We start from the raw sequence: 18,886 nt of genomic DNA, 5'->3' as shown, positions 1-18,886 counted from the left end.
ATTTGTATTTATTGAGAGAACATTTACGGGTAGGCGCAGGCAACAGCTCGGTGTAGAGGAATCTCTGCTGTTGCCTAGCTACCAGTGGTCCAGGTAATCAGCAAAATAATGTATATGTACAGACCAGGTGTATTTAAAATGTAATAAAAACTAAAATAAATCCATTTTAAAAACTCAATGTTGACAGATTCAATTAGTTTGTGTAAATAGAACCAAGTGTTGTGCGAATGTTATTATCTTTTCACAGTCAGCCATCCAGTATTTAATTGACAAATATTTAAATAAATAAATAAATAAATAAAAACATTTTGTGGGAGTATTCATAGACAGTTTAGCAATAAGCCTATTGTATTATTTACCTCAGTTGTGCTGTTCAAGCCATAAACCTTTATCAGCTGACATTTTTATTATCGACATGCAAACACTAACGTTTGCAACTAGTCCAGCCATATGGGAGCACACGCTTACTCACTCACATACACACAAGTGTGCAAGTGTTCTGGGTCGAAGTGTATGTCAGAGCATGGGAATCTCTGGCCAGAGATCTCCCCTTGCCAGTGAGTCATGGGAACAAGAGCAGACACTACAGTAGCTGTGCTCCTGAGTCATAGGTCAGGTCACGCAACACAACAAAACAGAAAGTGAAATGAATGGAGTATGCCACATGTGCTCTTCCATATACTATAGCTGCAACTTGGATAACCCTGTAAAGGCTTTGGAAAAATTTATCTGATGTAATAATGGAAAGCAGGATGTAGTTAGTATGCAACAAATCAGTGCATGGATGTTAACACAAAAAACACACAAACCTAATCAATACACCACAAACACACGAAACACATTCATACATTTAGTACTCACACAGAGAGTTGGCTGGATGTCTGTGATGTTCTCCACTGTTGAGAGAGAAAAGCCCAGAGCCAGCTAATCTGCAGAGGAAAACCAGCAGCCTGTTAGTCTTGGCCTCCAACACTGAGTTATTTTAACAGGACTGGAAGCACAAAAGGCCAGGCAGCACAGAAAATCTAAGACTTGACTCAAGGATTATGTGGACCTAATTACATAGGAGTGCCAACAGGAATTTCTGCCACCCTGAAATCTTTGTACACTTGGCTCTTTGCCTTACAACAAACTATAACTATGAAGGAATATTTCAGACAATATGAAACAAATACGCTCAGCAAGCCCTTTTTTTTTTTTTTTAGGAACACTGTACTAATACTTGGTAGGGCCCCTCTTTGCTCTCAAAAGACCCTCAATTCTTCATGGCATGGATTTAACAAAATGTTGGAAACATTCCTGTGAGATTCTGGTCCATATTGACATGATTGCATCACACACCATCATGCTGTGTATCTCTCACTCTACCACATCCCAAAGGTGTTCTACTGGATTAAGAGCCAGTGACTGGGAAGACCACTGAACTCATCGTCATGTTCATGAAAACAGTTTGAGATTACATTTGCTTTGTGACATGGTGCATTATCATGCTGGAAGTAGTTCATTAGAAGATGGTAAATTGTGGCCATTAATGCCAAGGACACACTAGATGATTTTTTTTTTTTATCTTAACTGATTTTAAAACTGTGGGAGACCACAGACATAAGGATCGTTTCAACTGATTTTTAACATTATAACCCTATGAACGCACACTCTAGACGATTCGGACAGACCGCGAGACCACACACCTGTCGAGTGTAGTAACGATTTCACGGACACGAGATCTCACAGAAACTCACGTTTTATCAAACGTGACTTCAGAAGACAAGATCACACACACTTCATTTTGTTTATTAGCCGCATATCAACCACCTTATTCACACAGCAGAAAGATTAAACACACAGATACATCCACACACACACACACTCACACTCACTCTCTCTCTCTCTCTCTCTCTCTCTCTCTCTCTCTCTCTCTCTCTCCCTCCCTCAAGAACCAGAGAGCGCAGCGTCCTCAGCTCAACATACTATTTAAAAAAAAATCTTCGGTTGTCTCTGTTGCGAAACCATACTCCACTTTCTCTACTTGCTAGTTGCAAACAGCCAGGCCCAGCAATGAAAGATGGATGCCCTCAACAAAAGTCTGAATTACTCTCTAGATGATTCGATGACATTGAGGATTGTACTTTTCAACAGAGCCCTCCTTATAGCATCAGTAATCCATCCTTATTGCTGCTTATTATAGGAACATGAGAGTGCCATGTATGCAGGTGCTTTTAAGAGTGTCTTCCAGGCTAATAATGATCTTTTGAGTCACCACATTCAGCTCCCCATGGCCTTACCATTTATTATATACTTTCCTCCACTAGCACGGTTGTAGTACATTATCCTATGTGAGATTTGGCACCCGCAACCAGCTTGCCCATGTCTGTGAATCTGGCCCTTCAGACTGAATCACTAACTGAAGACTGGTTCCTCTCAAGGTTTCTTCCTCACATTGTCTCAGTAATCATTATGAGACTGTCTGGAAATTGCACTGAACTGTAGAGTTCTCTACAGCTAGGCTAGTTGATGAATGGTATGCTATAACAGCAGAGCCGAAAGCAGCTGCTTTTCATAGCTTTCTTCATCTCATCTCCAGTTCATTTGTGTGTTTTGTCAGCAGACCATACGACTAAAATGTTTAAAGCAACCCATACAGGTAGACTAGATAGGACCTGCAGCAGAAGACTCACATAATACGGGTGTGAGACACCCGGAAATGATGTATGAAATACGACCACAAGTGGTCACAGGAGACCCATTCAAAATGCCAGGTGTAAATGCCATGCTGTGTTTTTCAGCTGTCCACTCGTGATCGGATCAATTGAGACTGATGTTAATACCGGGTGAGAACAGGGCCTAAATATTCCTTTAAAGAGCTTTAAATGAATAATTGGGAACGGTGGTCTTAAACTGCACAAAACTTTAAAAAGATATGACTCTTAAAAGTAAAAATTCGTTCCAAGTGATTTTCTATAGCGAGTTCTGTGTTACAATGAAAATGAATCAATCAAGATCGTAACATTTCACTATTGAATCTTCATAGTCAGCACCACTGAAAGGTAATGTATAAGATAACAGCAGCACACCCATCTCCTTGGAAACCTGTTGTGCTAATGTGGGTTTCTGCTGAAATGCACAGAATACCGCATGCAGTAGTGGAGATGCTAGCAGGTGTGTGTATGCTTGTGTGGGGGAGCAACAGCACGCCTACTTGTGCTTCGGTTCTCTTCCTCGCGAGAGAGCCAGCAGTCACGATTCTCAGCCTACTCAGACAGAAAAACTTCCCATCTCATTGCATATGGAGGCTTTAATGTGTTTGCTCAAGCAGTGCTGCTTCCTCTGTGGAGGCAAACTGTGTGCAACAATTTCACACCTCACCATGAAGACTGGCTGCTCACGAATCTGAAACAATGAATGGCTAAGTGACTCATCTTGAATCTGTGGTTACATTCGGCCAACAGATCTGTGTGGGTGATATCTGTTACAACTCGAGACAAATATACAGAGAGACATATTAAATACTACTTGTTAACTTCTGGTTTAGTTTGCACCAGCTTGAGTGTTTGAGCTCCAGATTTCAAATCCACTAGTGCGTACTTATCAATATTAGTTGGATGCGCAATTATTTTGAAATCACATTGTGTATTAAAAAAATTTTTTTTTTTTAATTACTACTTATTTCAGATGGCCCTGAGGGTGAAGTAGTGTTTTGTCTCCTCTTTTGTTTTAAGAACAAGAAAGTGAAGAGTAGGACACGCTGGCCAAGAAAATCAGCCATTTACACAAGAGTGAGTTTCAAGGTCCACAAGGCTTTCTTCATTTTAAATAAATAAATAAAATCACATGCAAATGCCTGAAGTATGAAGGATAAAACCAACAACATAAAATACCTGCCTTGTATCTTATGCAAGCACACAGGTTTGTGATGATTGTTCTCGGTGTGGTCTGATGAATCACAGGCACGCATGATTCACAAATGACAAAACTGCAATGCTTTCTCCAGCATCATTCCTAATAACAAACTCCGAGCTCTCACACAAACATAACAGGTTTTTATTCAATTCAGTCTAGCAGAAGATGTTCATGTGGGTATAGATTGAGATGCTCGTAAAAAGCGTATTCAAGAGACATGATGAAATGCATAAAAAACACGTTAGTGATCAGTCTAGCACTTCACTTTAGTGATGGGGAAACCAGCAGAGCAAACGCCTGCCCACTGCCCGTTTCCCCAATAACACAGCCGTGAGATAATTACTCAGACTGAAAGATGCATATGTCCTTTAGGAAATGAGTGTGTGCCACCAGGTGTGCATAACAACTGACAGCTGTGCAAATGTACTCAAGAATCCTATTTTTGGACACCAACTGTACATAACCATATTAGTTTAGAGCTACAATTCGTCAACACTGATGATCACAATTTATTGATTTTCATTTCACTGATAGGTTATTCATTGAAAAATAACACAGCCTGTCTATTCTAAGGTTGATAAGACAGCATGACGGAAAGTGGCATCATTTACAAAATGGCAAAAACAGAACTGCCAGATTATGATATGAACCGAACCACAAGGGCGTGAATTCAACTCTTAGGCTATGTCTACATTAATCCGAATAAATTTGAAAACGCATCTTTTTCTCTACGTTTTGGTTTGCTGTCCGTACCGAGATGGCGGGTTTTTGTCCAGCGAAAACTACGTTTTTTCGAAAATTCTCTCCCAAGCAGATACGTTGAAAATGCTGAGATATTCAAAAACGATGACGTATTTTAAGTCATGTGACTCATTCAACTCAAAACACAGTGGACAATGTTGTGCTGCGGTTGTTTGTGCCTACTATCCGGTTTGACGGCTTTGTTAAAGAGATCACTTTGTACATATATAAACCAGTGAATTAGATATACAAATCCTCTCCCTCCAGAATGTTTTATTTTAGCAGCAAAAAAACTGGTTTGTTGAATGCTAGTTGTGCCACCCATGTTACTAAGGCAAACAGTAGCAGGAACGCCTACTGAGAACTTCATGGTACAGAGACGGGCAACTTGCAGTGATAAAACGTGTGTGTGAATGCACCTTCAGATTGCATTTATAAGTAAACGCCTGACGGAAATGACACAAACCAAAGCTTCTTACGTTTTTACACATGTGCAGTAGGGATGTCACGAGAACCGATACTTCGGTACCAAGTCGGTACCAACATTCTTAAAATGTGACGGTACTTGTTTTTCTGCAGTAGTGTTAGCACGGTTAGCACTGACAGTACCGAGGTTGCTATTCTTCCGGACCTGAAGGGGGCAGCAAATACGCGCAAGTGTTTTAGTCAGTCCACAAGTGGTGAAGAAGAAGAGGAACGCCTACAAGCACACGGGAAAAACTACAGAAGTTTAGCTTAGCTTAACAAGTTTAGCTCCGCCCCGACTCGTTGAGAGGTAAGCTAGTATCAGTTTCCGGTGTGCAGCCGATGCTATCGGTCATTTCAAACAAATCAAGGAAACACCTGGAATTTGGCGAAACATCTGAAAGACGGTCCTATATTATGTTTGTTTGAGGCAGCTGGCATTGTGGTCGTGAAACCAGCTAATGTTATGCTCCATGTAATGTTTGCGATAGCCAGTTATTTGTTAAAGACGTTAACGCATTGCAATGTTATAAACTACCTCCGAATGGGCCATCGTGCATCGCCATTCAGCCCGTGTCCTGTCAGCTAAATGTAGCCTAATGTCACTAATAATTATTCACGTTCATGCTTTTAATAAATCTTTTTGGTCTGCCACCATATCGGTGAATTTAAACTAATGCTTGCATTCAGAGTATAAGGTGTGTGTGTGTGTGTGTGTGTGTGTGTATGTGTGTATGTATGTATGTATGTATGTATGTATGTATGTGTGTTTAGGAGTGCACACTCCTCAGTAGGTGTGACCATGCCGAGTTCCGCCTACCATGATGTCACGTGCACACCCTCTATAGCAGTCATAAACAGGAGTACTTGGAGAAAGAGCTGACTGCGCAAAGGCCTAAGCCATATTTAGTGTAAAAGTTTTGTACAAAAAACTAAAGGTTTTGATATTTGGCGATATTACACGTTGAACTCCCTGTGACATAAATCACAAAAACCAAACCGACACAAACAAATGTTAAGTCAGAAAAAAACAAAACGTTACAAATTTTATGCAGGTTATTCATTTAATTGTATATGGGAACAATTTCACAAAGGTTCACCAAAGGAGCACAGTGACACTTTGCCATGTCAATGGCCAAACTCTCCCAGTGCTTGAATTTCTTTAAACCAATTATAATTAAGTTCTCTTTAGCACAAGAAAGTTCCCGAAAATCATACAAGTGCTATGTTTCTATCAAAAAGACAAGAATCATTCTTTGTGAACTACATCAAACAAACTTCATAAAATAGAAGATAGTATATCATTATGTAATATAAATCTTTGGTCTACTAAAGAGAAACTAACCTCTCCAATCCGTTTACACTCTAGGCCCTCACATTAGGTCACATCTCCTTCAACAGAGACAGAAAGTGTCAGAAAGAACAGTAATCTCAGTTAAACTCTCATTGCAGATGATAAGCGTCAACCCAGTCACTGCAAAAAGACAGAGAAAATGAGCAAAACACACAATTGTGTGCATGTCATTTCTGTTTGCATCAGTGTCACTAATTTTCATTGGACTCCAATTATTAAGGATTTGTGGTTTGGGCTTGGAAAAAAAGAAAAGAAAAGAAAAAAAAAAACTTTCAACTGTCTCCATCCACAATAATTTTCACATATTCTTAGAACATATGTTTAATTTAATTACTTTGCTTGGACAAATTATTACCGATAGTCATACATTAGGTTAAGACCCCACGACATGATCAGATGGGGTGTTGGAATAATCTCCATTTTGATTTGGAGAACAGTTAGAGTAACAAGAACAGAACGGTTGTTGGTAATAATATCTCCTGGGAGTATTTAGTCAGACATTCAAGGCTGCGAGTTTAACAAGGAGAGCATGTTAGCTTGGCTTTGTCTTCTGACCATTCAATGTGTGCTGTGATCAAACCCAGATCCGCATGTAATGTCACTCACAGCTGCTTTATTCCTAAAACAATTCACCACATAATGATTTACCGCAGAATTATATTAACGGTATATTTAGTTCATCTCTAAAGGCCAACTACTATTAATATAATGAGATCAATTCTTCCGTCGTAAAGAAACTGCCAGGACAGCATTCAAGTATGAGTTTTAAAAATGTCATATCATAAATGTCACATACAAATACCACATTTATTTCCTTATCTACCACATACAACACAAAAAAAAGCTTTTTAGGTTCAACCAAGTCTCTCTCACACACATGAGATTCTGCAAGGTCATTTGCATAATGCTCACTGATGCTGAGCTTTTGCATGGATTAAAAACACCAGACATGAACACAGGCTGCATTTAATGCTACGGTAGCACTACAACAACAACAACAACAACAACAACAACTTTTTACTAGTGATGCATTTATACTGACACTGGTACTGGTCAGATACAGTGGTCATTTACTCATACTCATTTAAAAAAAAAAAAAAAAAACCCCACAACTTCACATCATCCTATAACACTTGATACTACATGACTTAAGCCTAGCAAACATTTGTGCTAATGACAAATGGCACAAAAGAAGTGATACTTCATGATGGCAATCAAATCCAAGCAAACTGCAAAACTTGGATCTGTGAGAATATAAAAGCGGAGGTACTACAGAATCTTCCTACAACACACATCGCCTGTCAGAACATCTTTGTCCTATTTAAACAGTATCTTTACTAGAGAGCATGACTGTGGCTGAGCATGCAGAGCAGTATCAGAGAGCGTGGTCATTAAAAATGTCGGATGTGACAGCGTTTCAATTCTGCGAGCAGTGAGACGCGCACTTCTTTTCCACTCGCTTGTCATGTTCTATACTTCGCATGAGAGCCAAGGCACCTTGAGTTCAACCTTAATGACCGCACTCACTGATGCTGCTCGTACGCTCAGGTCAGCCAATGTCATGCACCGTATTAAACATACTGTCTGTACACCATAACGTCTTCAAATTAAATCTCAACGTGAGGAGCACATCGCTAGCAACACAAAGCAGCAACAAACACAGCCAAATAAAATGCTCCATTATGATTAAAACTAAGTACAGTTGGCTTTCAACAAGTATTCACGCTTGTATCTGGTCTGAGAAAACTGCTATTGATGCATCCCTTTAAAAGCACTACCTAGCTACTTACATACACTTAAGCACTTATTTGCGGTCAACCGATTGATCAGCTCACCTGATAATTTAGGCCCACATAAAGCATTTTAAGGTCAAACCGCCTGCAAGCACGGCTGCTCCTCAAAATTTTGTGGAGTTTGTGTGATTTTGTGAAAATTTCTGGGACCACAAAATCGCAGAGGGACTGTAGTGTTAGCAGACCAGCTACCACCCACAACAAGGGATATTAAAATAAATAAATATATTTTATATATATATATATATATATATATATATATATATATATATATATATATATATATATATATATATATATATATATACATACATACATACATACACACACACACACACACACACACACACACACATACAGTGAGGGAAAGAAGTATTTGATCCCCTGCTGATTTTATACGTTTGCCCACTGACAAAGAAATGATCATTCTATAATTTTAATGGTAGGTTTATTTGAACAGTGAGAGACAGAATAACAACAAGAAAATCCAGAAAAACGTTATAAATTGATTTGCATTTGAATGAGGGAAATAAGTATTTGACCCCCTCTCAATCAGAAAGATTTCTGGCTCCCAGGTGTCTTTTATACAGGTAACGAGCTGAGATTAGGAGCACACACTTAAAGGGAGTGCTCCTAATCTCAGCTTGTTACCTGTATAAAAGACACCTGTCCACAGAAGCAATCAATCAATCAGATTCCAAACTCTCCACCATGGCCAAGACCAAAGAGCTCTCCAAGGATGTCAGGGACAAGATTGTAGACCTACACAAGTCTGGAATGGGCTACAAGACCATTGCCAAGCAGCTTGGTGAGAAGGTGACAACAGTTGGTGCGATTATTCGCAAATGGAAGAAACACAAAAGAACTGTCAATCTCCCTCGGCCTGGGGCTCCATGCAAGATCTCACCTCGTGGCGTTGCAATGATCATGAGAACAGTGAGGAATCAGCCCAGAACTACACGGGAGGATCTTGTCAATGATCTCAAGGCAGCTGGGACCATAGTCACCATGAAAACAATTGGTAACACACTATGCCGTGAAGGACTGAAATCCTGCAGCGCCCGCAAGGTCCCCCTGCTCAAGAAAGCACATACATGCCCGTCTGAAGTCTGCCAATGAACATCTGAATGATTCAGAGGACAACTGGGTGAAAGTGTTGTGGTCTTTGGCATCAACTCAACTCGCCGTGTTTGGAGGAGAAGGAATGCTGCCTATGACCCCAAGAACACCATCCCCACCGTCAAACTTGGAGGTGGAAACATTATGCTTTGGGGGTGTTTTTCTGCTAAGGGGACAGGACAACTTCACCGCATCAAAGGGACGATGGACGGGGCCATGTACCGTCAAATCTTGGGTGAGAACCTCCTTCCCTCAGCCAGCGCATTGAAAATGGGTCGTGGATGGGTATTCCAGCATGACAATGACCCAAAACACACAGCCAAGGCAACAAAGGAGTGGCTCAAGAAGAAGCACATTAAGGTCCTAGAGTGACCTAGCCAGCCTCCAGACTTTAATCCCATAGAAAATCTGTGGAGGGAGCTGAAGGCTCGAGTTGCCAAACGTCAGCCTCGAAACCTTAATGACTTGGAGAAGATCTGCAAAGAGGAGTGAGACAAAATCCCTCCTGAGATGTGTGCAAACCTGGTGGCCAACTACAAGAAACGTCTGACCTCTGTGATTGCCAACAAGGGTTTTGCCACCAAGTACTAAGTCATGTTTTGCAGAGGGGTCAAATACATATTTCCCTCATTAAAATGCAAATCAATTTATAAAATTTTTGACATGCGTTTTTCTGGATTTTTGTTGTTGTTATTCTGTCTCTCACTGTTCAAATAAATCCACCATTAAAATTATAGACTGATCATTTCTTTGTCAGTGGGCAAACGTACAAAATCAGCAGGGGATCAAATACTTTTTTCCCTCACTGTATATATATATAAAAAAATATTATATATATATATATATATATATATAAATTTATATATATATATATAAAATAAATAAATAAATAAAAAATTAAAGGCACAGATCAGACAAGCACAGGGAATTTTTTCATTAATCAGATATTATTCACTAGCTTCCCACCAAATCAGAGAATGACATAAATGTTCAGCGAGAACAAAGATAAAAATAAATCTCATATTACAACATGAGACTCGTTCACTCTCTCAGTCGCCTGTGCTTTATTTGTACTTTGTCTCTTCTGACTGGCTGCACCTCCTGCCAATTATGGCGCAGTCCGACTTCTTTCATGCTTAAAGATGGTGTGTGATTATGTTTGGTGTATCTGAGCTGGCATATGATACAAATTCCCTACCATTATGGAGCAGAGACCCCTGACAGAGTGCTACCTGCAAATTACTACTGCAACACAGAGCAGCGTAAAGAACATCATATTATACAGTATTTCCTAGCCTGATTCAATAATGTTTACTATCCAGTGCACTGTAGCTTTAACCAAATGCCTACCGCCATCACAGGTGCAGACCAGTCACTCATTCACCTTAAGGTTTAACCTCTTCCTGTATTCTAACTGTTTCACTTCCATTGCACTGTTTGTTTTAAAAGAGGCTCCAATTCGTAATTTAAATCCTCAATTTACGAAATGTTTAAGTGTCTTGAAAAAATGTTCATGAGCAAAAACGCACTAAGAGGCTGCTTTACAATGATGCTTCATGTGATATAATGTCCACAAACCCTGCATATAGAGGGGAAATTCCCACTTTTTCGAAAAATGTCTTCTCATCTGTTTAATTGTGTTTTCTTTATCTACTTTCAGGTCTGCCTTGAAAATCTGATGAGGTTTTAGGTCAGATATATAGAAAGTTCACAAACTTGCAAGCACCACTGTTTATGTTATATATATATATATATATATATACACACACACACACACACATACACACATATATACACACACACACACACACACACACACACACACACACACACACACACATACACCCCGACCTTGCTAGATAGCCTTTAAGAATGCCTTTGACAAAAGAAGAAAGTGTTGAAATCATTCTCATGGTTGGATCAGGAAGCCGCCACAAGCTTGTGATGGACTTTAACAGGAAACATGGCAAATGCATCACAGAACACTGCTGCCAAACTGGGGTCCAAAGTTGGGAGAGGCAACTCTGAGCATGTTTACAAAAAAAAAACTGCCATCATGTAGAGGATGCTTTGTAAATAAAGTTCCATTTTGTTACACATACATATTATATATATATATATATATATATAATAAAAGCTTAATTAACCTATGTATGGAGACTTTTGGGACACCCTGTACAATAGCAGATACACCAAAATGTCTTTTTAAGTCATTTCTTTATAGGTTACTCGAGTCATTTTCCAAATAGGTATATTTAGTTTTAGTCAAATATTGGGTACTTTATACAACTCCTGGTCAGCATTAAAGAGCACCTATTATGGTTTTGAAACGTGCCTAATTTTGTTTTAAAGATCTCATACAAAAGATTTACATCCATCCAATGTCAAAAAACACTTTAACGTGCTCATAATTTAAACTGCAGCATTATCTCCCCCCCCCCCCAGAGTCTCAAACGACTCGTTCAATGATCCGTTCTAAAGGATTTGTTCTAAACTCCTCCTTTCAGAGAGCATATTCTGCTCTGATTGGCCAGATGTCCCAGTCTGTTGTGATTGGTCTACCGCTGTCAGCATGATTCAAAAAGGAAACGCCCACTACCATAACAACTTTCAGCTCCGTCTGTCAGCGAGCAGGTGATGAAAACCAAAGGCGGGGTTTTTTTTGTCACAAACCTACGTATGTTAGTACAGGAAGTAAGTCTGGAATCACTAACGACTCGTTTCAGCTATTCACAATCGCTTCCTTCTTTTGGGAATCAAGAACTCTGTCGTGCGCTTTGATTTAAAAACTTTGCAGACTTTTTACAATCACAAACAGCTCTAAAACACTACATGAAAGGTAATATCTGAAAAAACAATTGCACTTTAGAGGTGCAAAGGTGCACTTTAAATTCACTTCTGCCAAATGAATAAAATGCACACTAAAATTCAAAGATGTCTGATTTTTTTTTTTAAATCCACAAGAAATTGGTCAAGTAAGATTAACACAATTAATGCACACGTGTATCTGGTGCTCAGGGACTTGGCCATAACTCCTGACTCTCACCGCGGATTTGGATAATTTTTTGGAAGTCTTTACTCAACACCCTGCTGCTTCCGAACAATCACCTGGACTAATCAAACACTTAACCCAGTATAACACAAAAACATCACACACCTGCACTTTACAAAGCTGCAATAACTTATCATGGAACTTGTTTTTGCTGCAACAATACAAATAATACACAGTTTACAGTCCACGTCCAGTGTATTTACTGTCCACGTCCAGTGACAGTCCACAGCCAGTGTATTTACTGTCCACCTCCAGAGACTGTCCATGTCCAGTGACTGTCCACGTCCAGTGTATTTACTGTCCACGTGTGACAGTCCACAGCCAGTGTATTTACTGTCCACCTCCAGAGACTGTCCATGTCCAGTGACTGTCCACGTCCAGTGTATTTACTGTCCACGTCCAGTGACTGTCCCCATCCAGTGTATTTACTGTCCCCGTCCAGGGACTGTCCCCATCCAGTGTATTTACTGTCCACGTCCAGTGAATGTCCACGTCCAGTGTATTTACTGTCCACGTCCAGTGACTGTCCACGTCCAGTGTATTTACAGTCCACGTCCAGTGTATTTACAGTCCACGCCCAGTGACTGTCCACGTCCAGTGTCTGTCCACGTCCAGTGTATTTACTGTCCACGTCCAGTGACTGTCCACGTCCAGTGTATTTACAGTCCACGTCCAGTGTATTTACAGTCCACGTCCAGTGACTGTCCACATCCAGTGAATTTACTGTCCACGTCCAGTGAATTTACTGATCTGCACTCATCTCACACTGCTGTGTATTGCACTTTATGTAGTCTTGTGTACAGTTCTGTGTTGCACCTGGTCCTGGAGAAGTGCTCCAGTGTGTACAGGCTATACAGAGGAATGACAATTATTTACGAATGACTTGACTTGGGAATCAACTCTTTTTATAGTTTTGCCCCCAAACAGCATTTTTCTAATCTCTGGGACAGCACTGATGCACAAAAGCGAAGTTATTGAATGAACTCGAGCTAACTTCAGTATGAAAATGTTTCCGTTAGTTGGCTGTTGCTGTCTGCGGCTACAACGAGCACGAAATGGATGATGAGCCGCTGATAAACATCTCGAGCGGTCTGAATCAAAAAAAGCTTACTACTAAAACTCGGTGTGATTTCATTATCGCTAACTTGTTGCCTCGATTAAACGTCCCAGTAGCTAACTGACCGTTACAGATCACCGTACAGTACGAAGTTCAACACAAGCACACGCGTCTCTTTGTAACTGTCTACGTAAATACTTGTAGCTAGCGAGCTAACCGCTCGTGCACGAGCAACAAGTCTCAGCAAACAAGTCATGTTTCCAGTTAGCACATAGCTAAACAGCCGAACAACAAAGTTTGTGTCCTCCTGACGAAGCTCAGAGAAAAACAACTCACCTGTGTCGAACCTCTACCGATGGACAGGACACCTTGCAGGCTGTGTGCGTTATAAACAAGAAAAAGCCACGCGGGGAAAATATAAATTAAACACGAAATTATGAGGAAACCCGCGGTTCAGTGCGCAGCGCTGCTGCTGAATGGCCACAGGAAAGTCTGATGACGTCACTCCACGCGTCATACACGCCCTCCTGCAGCCTGACTGAAGTGTTTTCCTGCTCACCTTTAAATGCCCTTATATGTGCATTATAATGCAGAAAGAACGTCATGTTAAACATGCCAAAGTTGAATGTTCTGTAAGATTAGGTGAAGCAGTGTTCCTGTGGAGCTCAACTACACGTGTTTATATAATTCTGGCGGAAATACAGCCCATAAGATGAATGTACTTCTTGGCCAAGTGGTTGAAAAGGGCAGTGACTTTAGGACACATAACTCTTAAACACTCTAAAAAGTCTTAGTAAACTCATGTTTAATCCCAATACAGTTTTACGGACTGAATTTCCGCCAGAATTAATAAAGGTACCTAGTAGAGCTGTTCGTCGTTTAATATCTTTAACATAACTGCCTTCTATCCAAGTGTCTAGTGCATAGTAAATGTCCATTTTGGACATATATTTTGGAAAAGGTTTAATCTGCAATTTCAGTAACCTGCTATTAGATTACAGCTGCAAACACAGTTGGTTTATACACGTTAGTCCAGACACCTCAGACCTGTTTATTGTCTTTACATACACACAAAATCAACCAATAAATAAATAAATAATAAAAGTGTATCCTACCAAAAATCATTTAATTTCCCAGTTGTCAGTAACTGGAGACCATTCTGTTTGAAACCATGCACAAACAGAAAAAGGAAAAGAAAAAAAACCATTTCATCTCAATCACAAACTAAGCAAAACAAAATACTATGATTTTGAAAGATGCGTGTCAGAATATGTGTTTGTTTGCAAAACAATAGAGCATTATTATTTGGTGTATATTTGGGTTTAAGTCACCTGATTGAAAATGTCTTTTTTAAGAATTGTAGATAAGGAACTCTCTTGTTTTTAAACTGATAGTAGTCAATTTTTTAATGCTTACCATAGATAGATAGATAGATAGATAGATAGATAGACGATTTATTGTGCTCTATTGTACTCCTTGTATCTTGTACTAGCCTGGCATGGATGGAGCTGGAGATATCTACGATAGTCATCAATTTAGATTCCACTCTCCTCTTCCCACCATTTCTAAGAAATCTGCATTTTGACACAACAAAACTCACTCTTGCTACATGTAATCAGCCTGTTGTGTCGTTATATTCGTTCAGTCATTCATTAACTCATGCATTCGTTCAATCTTCAGTAACCTGGCAAGGTCTATATCCTGGTCAGGAATGCAGTTACTGTCATACTATTATGTTGAACGTATGATCTTACTGCCATCTAGTGGTAGATTAGATATTCCTGTAGTAAAAAATCACAGGAAATAACAATAATGGTGCTAAAACTGTTAAAGTGCCCCTATTATGCTTTTTCAGATATTACCTTTCATGTAGTGTGTTATATAGCTGTTCGTGAATGTAAAAAGTCTGCAAAGTTTCAAAACTCAAAGTGCATGACAAATGGAGTTCTACCAAAAGAATGAAGTAATTCTTTACAGCCTGACATGAGTCATCAGTAATAACAGACTTACTTCCTGCACAAACCTACGTAGGTTTGTAAGAAAAAAAACCCTGCCTCTGGTCTTCATTGGCTGCTCGCGAACAACGTGTACTTTGACCCGCCTTCAAACACTACAGTTGTAGTTGCGTCCTGAAAGAGTTAGGTTCCTGTTGTCGCCATGTCTAGAAGACGTTGTTTTCTGCGCTGCAAAAGCAAAACTACATTTCATGGACTACAAAATTATGAGGATGTAAAGTGTCCGTGGTTAGAATTCATTTTTAAAATGATACCACAGCGTTCAACTCCAACCTTCATTTGTGTTCCCGTCATTTTGCTGATTTTGCGGATTTCCGAAACGATTCCTTATTAAAGATGGGGCTGTACTCACATTATTTGGACCATACTGCACCTCTGGATCACAACCTCTAAGTGTGATTAATTATTTATGTATATACAGTATTTTCTTCCGAGTGTTCCAAATGCATAGTTTTGTGTTGTATATGTGTACAGTCCGTACACAGCTGTAGTCCTCTGCTAATTGGCTAACTCATGTTATTGTCAAACTACACACAATCTTACAACTAAGAAATGTCCTGTACTCTTGTGCTTGTGATGGTGGTTTGGGTCGAACTTCCGAAGTATCACTATCGGATTTGGGCTCAAATTGATACGGTAAAACCGACGACTTTATTAGGAAATGGACATTTCCTTTCCAACATGCGGTAAGTGGTAGACCAATCACAACAGACTGGGACAGCTGACCAATCAGAGCAGAGTAGGCTCTCTGAAAGGAGGAGTTTAGAATGAACGGATCCTTGAGTAAATAACTTGTTACACTAAGAAAAAGAGATTATGCTGTAATGTAAATTATGAGAAAATTAAACTGTTTTTCTGACCTTGGATGCATGTATGCCTATTGTATGAGACCACTAAAACAAAATTAGGCACTTTTAATATAGCATAATATAGGGGCACTTTAAGTTTAGTTACTAATAAGCATGGTCAAACAATGTGAAAACAATGTCAACAACAAACAATAAAAACAATGTCAACAGGACGTTCCATTAAACACAAATTTCAACAATATACCAATCTAGAAATTAGCTATAACATTAAAACCACCTGCCTAATGCTGTATAGGTCCCCCTTGTGTCATCAAAACAGCTCTGACCCATCAAGGCATGGAACCCACAAGACCTCTGAAGGTGTGCTGTGGTATCTGGCACCAAATGTTAGCAGCAGATCCTTTAAGTCCTGTAAATTGCAAGGTGGGGCCTCTATGGATCAGACTTGTTTGTCCAGCACATCCCTCAGATTATCGGACTGAGATCTGGGTAATTTGGAGGCCAAGTCAACACCTTCAACTCTTTGTCATGTTCGTCAAACCATTCCTGAACAATTTTTGCAGTGTGGCAGGACGTATTATCCTGCTGAAAGAGGACACTGCTATTAGGGAATACCGTTGCCATGAAGGGGTGTACTTGGCCTGCCACAATGATTAGGTAGGTGGTACGTGTCAAATTAACATCCACATGAATGCCAGGACCCAAGGTTTCCCAGCAGAACATTACCCAGAGCATCACACTGCCTCCGCTGGCTTGCCTTCTTCCCATAGTGCATCCTGGTGCCATCTCCCTACACTCCCCTGTCCATCCACATGAAGAAAAAAAAACATGATACATCAGACCAAGCCAGGGGTGGACAGGGGTCAACATGATTGCTCTGACCAGTCTGTGTCGCAGCCATATGCAGCAAGCTGCGATGCACTGTGTTGTGACACCTTTCTATCATAGCCAGCATTAACTACAATTGCTCTTCTGTGGGATTGGACTAAATGGGCTAGGCTTCGCTCCCCATGTACATCAATGAGCCTTGGGTATGCATGACCCTGTGACCAGTTCACCAGTTGTCCTTCCTTGGACCATTGAAATTGATGCAGATCAATGACAGGTATAATGTGGAAGGTCTACGAGGCTGAAATTGCTGCAAATGGAGGATTCTTTGAGGAAAGTAAAGTTTGAAGCTCTACTAAATTTTATGTCAAGCAGAAATCATTATTTCCAACTCTGTCAATGTCTTGACTATATTTTCTATTCATTGTGCAACTTATTTAATAAATACTGTAAAAGTATCAAACTTTTCATGGAAAATATATGGTAGTATATACAGTGCCCTCCACTAATATTGGCACGATTGGTAAATATGAGCAAAGAAGGCTGTGAAAAATTGTATTTATTGTTTAACCTTTTGATCTTGCAACCAGATCTTGCAACAACTATTGGCACCCCTATAAATTCATATGAGAAAAATATATTTGAAGTATATTCCCATTGACATTTTATATTTTGTGTAGTAAACCTGGGTGACTAGGAAAATGAAATTGTTTAACCATGAATTCATAAAATATGAGGTAACACATAGGCCAAATTACCTTAGTCATTCATAAAGATGGGTAAGACCAAGGAATATAGCTGTGATGTGCGGCAAAAGGTTGTTGTGCTTCACAAAATGGGAAGTGGCTATAAGAAAATAGCACAAGCATTGAAAATGCCCATTTCCACCATCAGGGCAATAATTAAGAAGTTCCAGTCAACTAGAAATGTTATGAATCAACCTGGAAGAGGAAGTGTCTATATTGTCTCAATGCACTGTGAAGAGGATGGTTCGAGTGGCCAAAAAATCTCCAAGGATCACAGTTGGAGAATTGCAGAAGTTTGTTGTATCTTGGGGTCAGAAAATCTCTAAAACTACAATCCGAAGTCAGTTACATCACCAAAAGTTGTTTGAAAGAGTTTCAAGAAAAAAGCCTCTATTCTCATCCAAAAACAAACTCAGCATCTTCAGTTTGCCAGACACTACTGGAACTTCAAATGGGATCGGGTTCTATGGTCAGATGAAACCAAAATCAAGCTTATTGGCAATAAACACCAAGGTGGTTATGACGCACACAGAGAGGTAGCCATATGGAAAAGTACCTCATGCCCACAGTTAAATATGGTGGTGGTCCTTTAATGTTTCAGGTCTGTTTTTCTGCCAGAGGACCTGGACATTTTGTTAGGATACATGGCATCATGGACTCTATCAAATATCAACAGATATTAAATGAAAACCTGACTGCCTCTGCCAGAAAGCTTCAAATGGGCCATGGTTGGATCTTCCAGCTGGACAATGATCCAAAATATACATCAAAATCAACACAAAAATGGTTTACTGACCACAAAATCAAGGTCCTGCCATGACCATCCCAGTCCCCTGACTTGAACCCAATAGAAAATCTGTGGGGTGAACTGAAGAGGAGAGTCCACCAGTGTGGACCTCGAAATTTGAAGGATCTGGAGAGATTCTGTATTGAGGAATGGTCTCAGATCCCTTGTCATGTATTCTCCAACTTCATCAGGCATTATAGGAGAAGACTCAGAGCTGTTATCT

The 18,886-nt window shown here is 39.9% G+C and overlaps 1 protein-coding gene across 3 annotated transcripts in view; it reads right to left on the bottom strand.

Moving 5' to 3' along the window:
- ncalda (neurocalcin delta a) overlaps positions 1 to 13,985 on the bottom strand; it is a 44,033-nt gene extending 30,048 nt beyond the window's left edge. Inside the window, exons 1-2 of one of the 3 annotated variants that reach the window (XM_053631029.1) lie at positions 13,815 to 13,984; positions 862 to 929 (exon numbers count right to left, since the gene is read on the bottom strand). The gene's annotated coding sequence lies outside the window, so the exon portion shown is untranslated. Of the gene's footprint in view, positions 1 to 861; positions 1,890 to 13,814 lie in introns of those variants that run through there. The other 2 variants (XM_053631046.1, XM_053631020.1) reach the window with 2 other exon arrangements.
- Positions 13,986 to 18,886: the final 4,901 nt, after the last annotated feature.

Source organism: Ictalurus furcatus, chromosome 1 (assembly GCF_023375685.1).
Source record: "Ictalurus furcatus strain D&B chromosome 1, Billie_1.0, whole genome shotgun sequence".
NCBI classification, from domain to species: Eukaryota; Metazoa; Chordata; class Actinopteri; order Siluriformes; family Ictaluridae; genus Ictalurus; species Ictalurus furcatus.
Note: the sequence above shows the minus strand (reverse complement) of the source record. Positions and strands in the feature narration are given on the sequence as shown.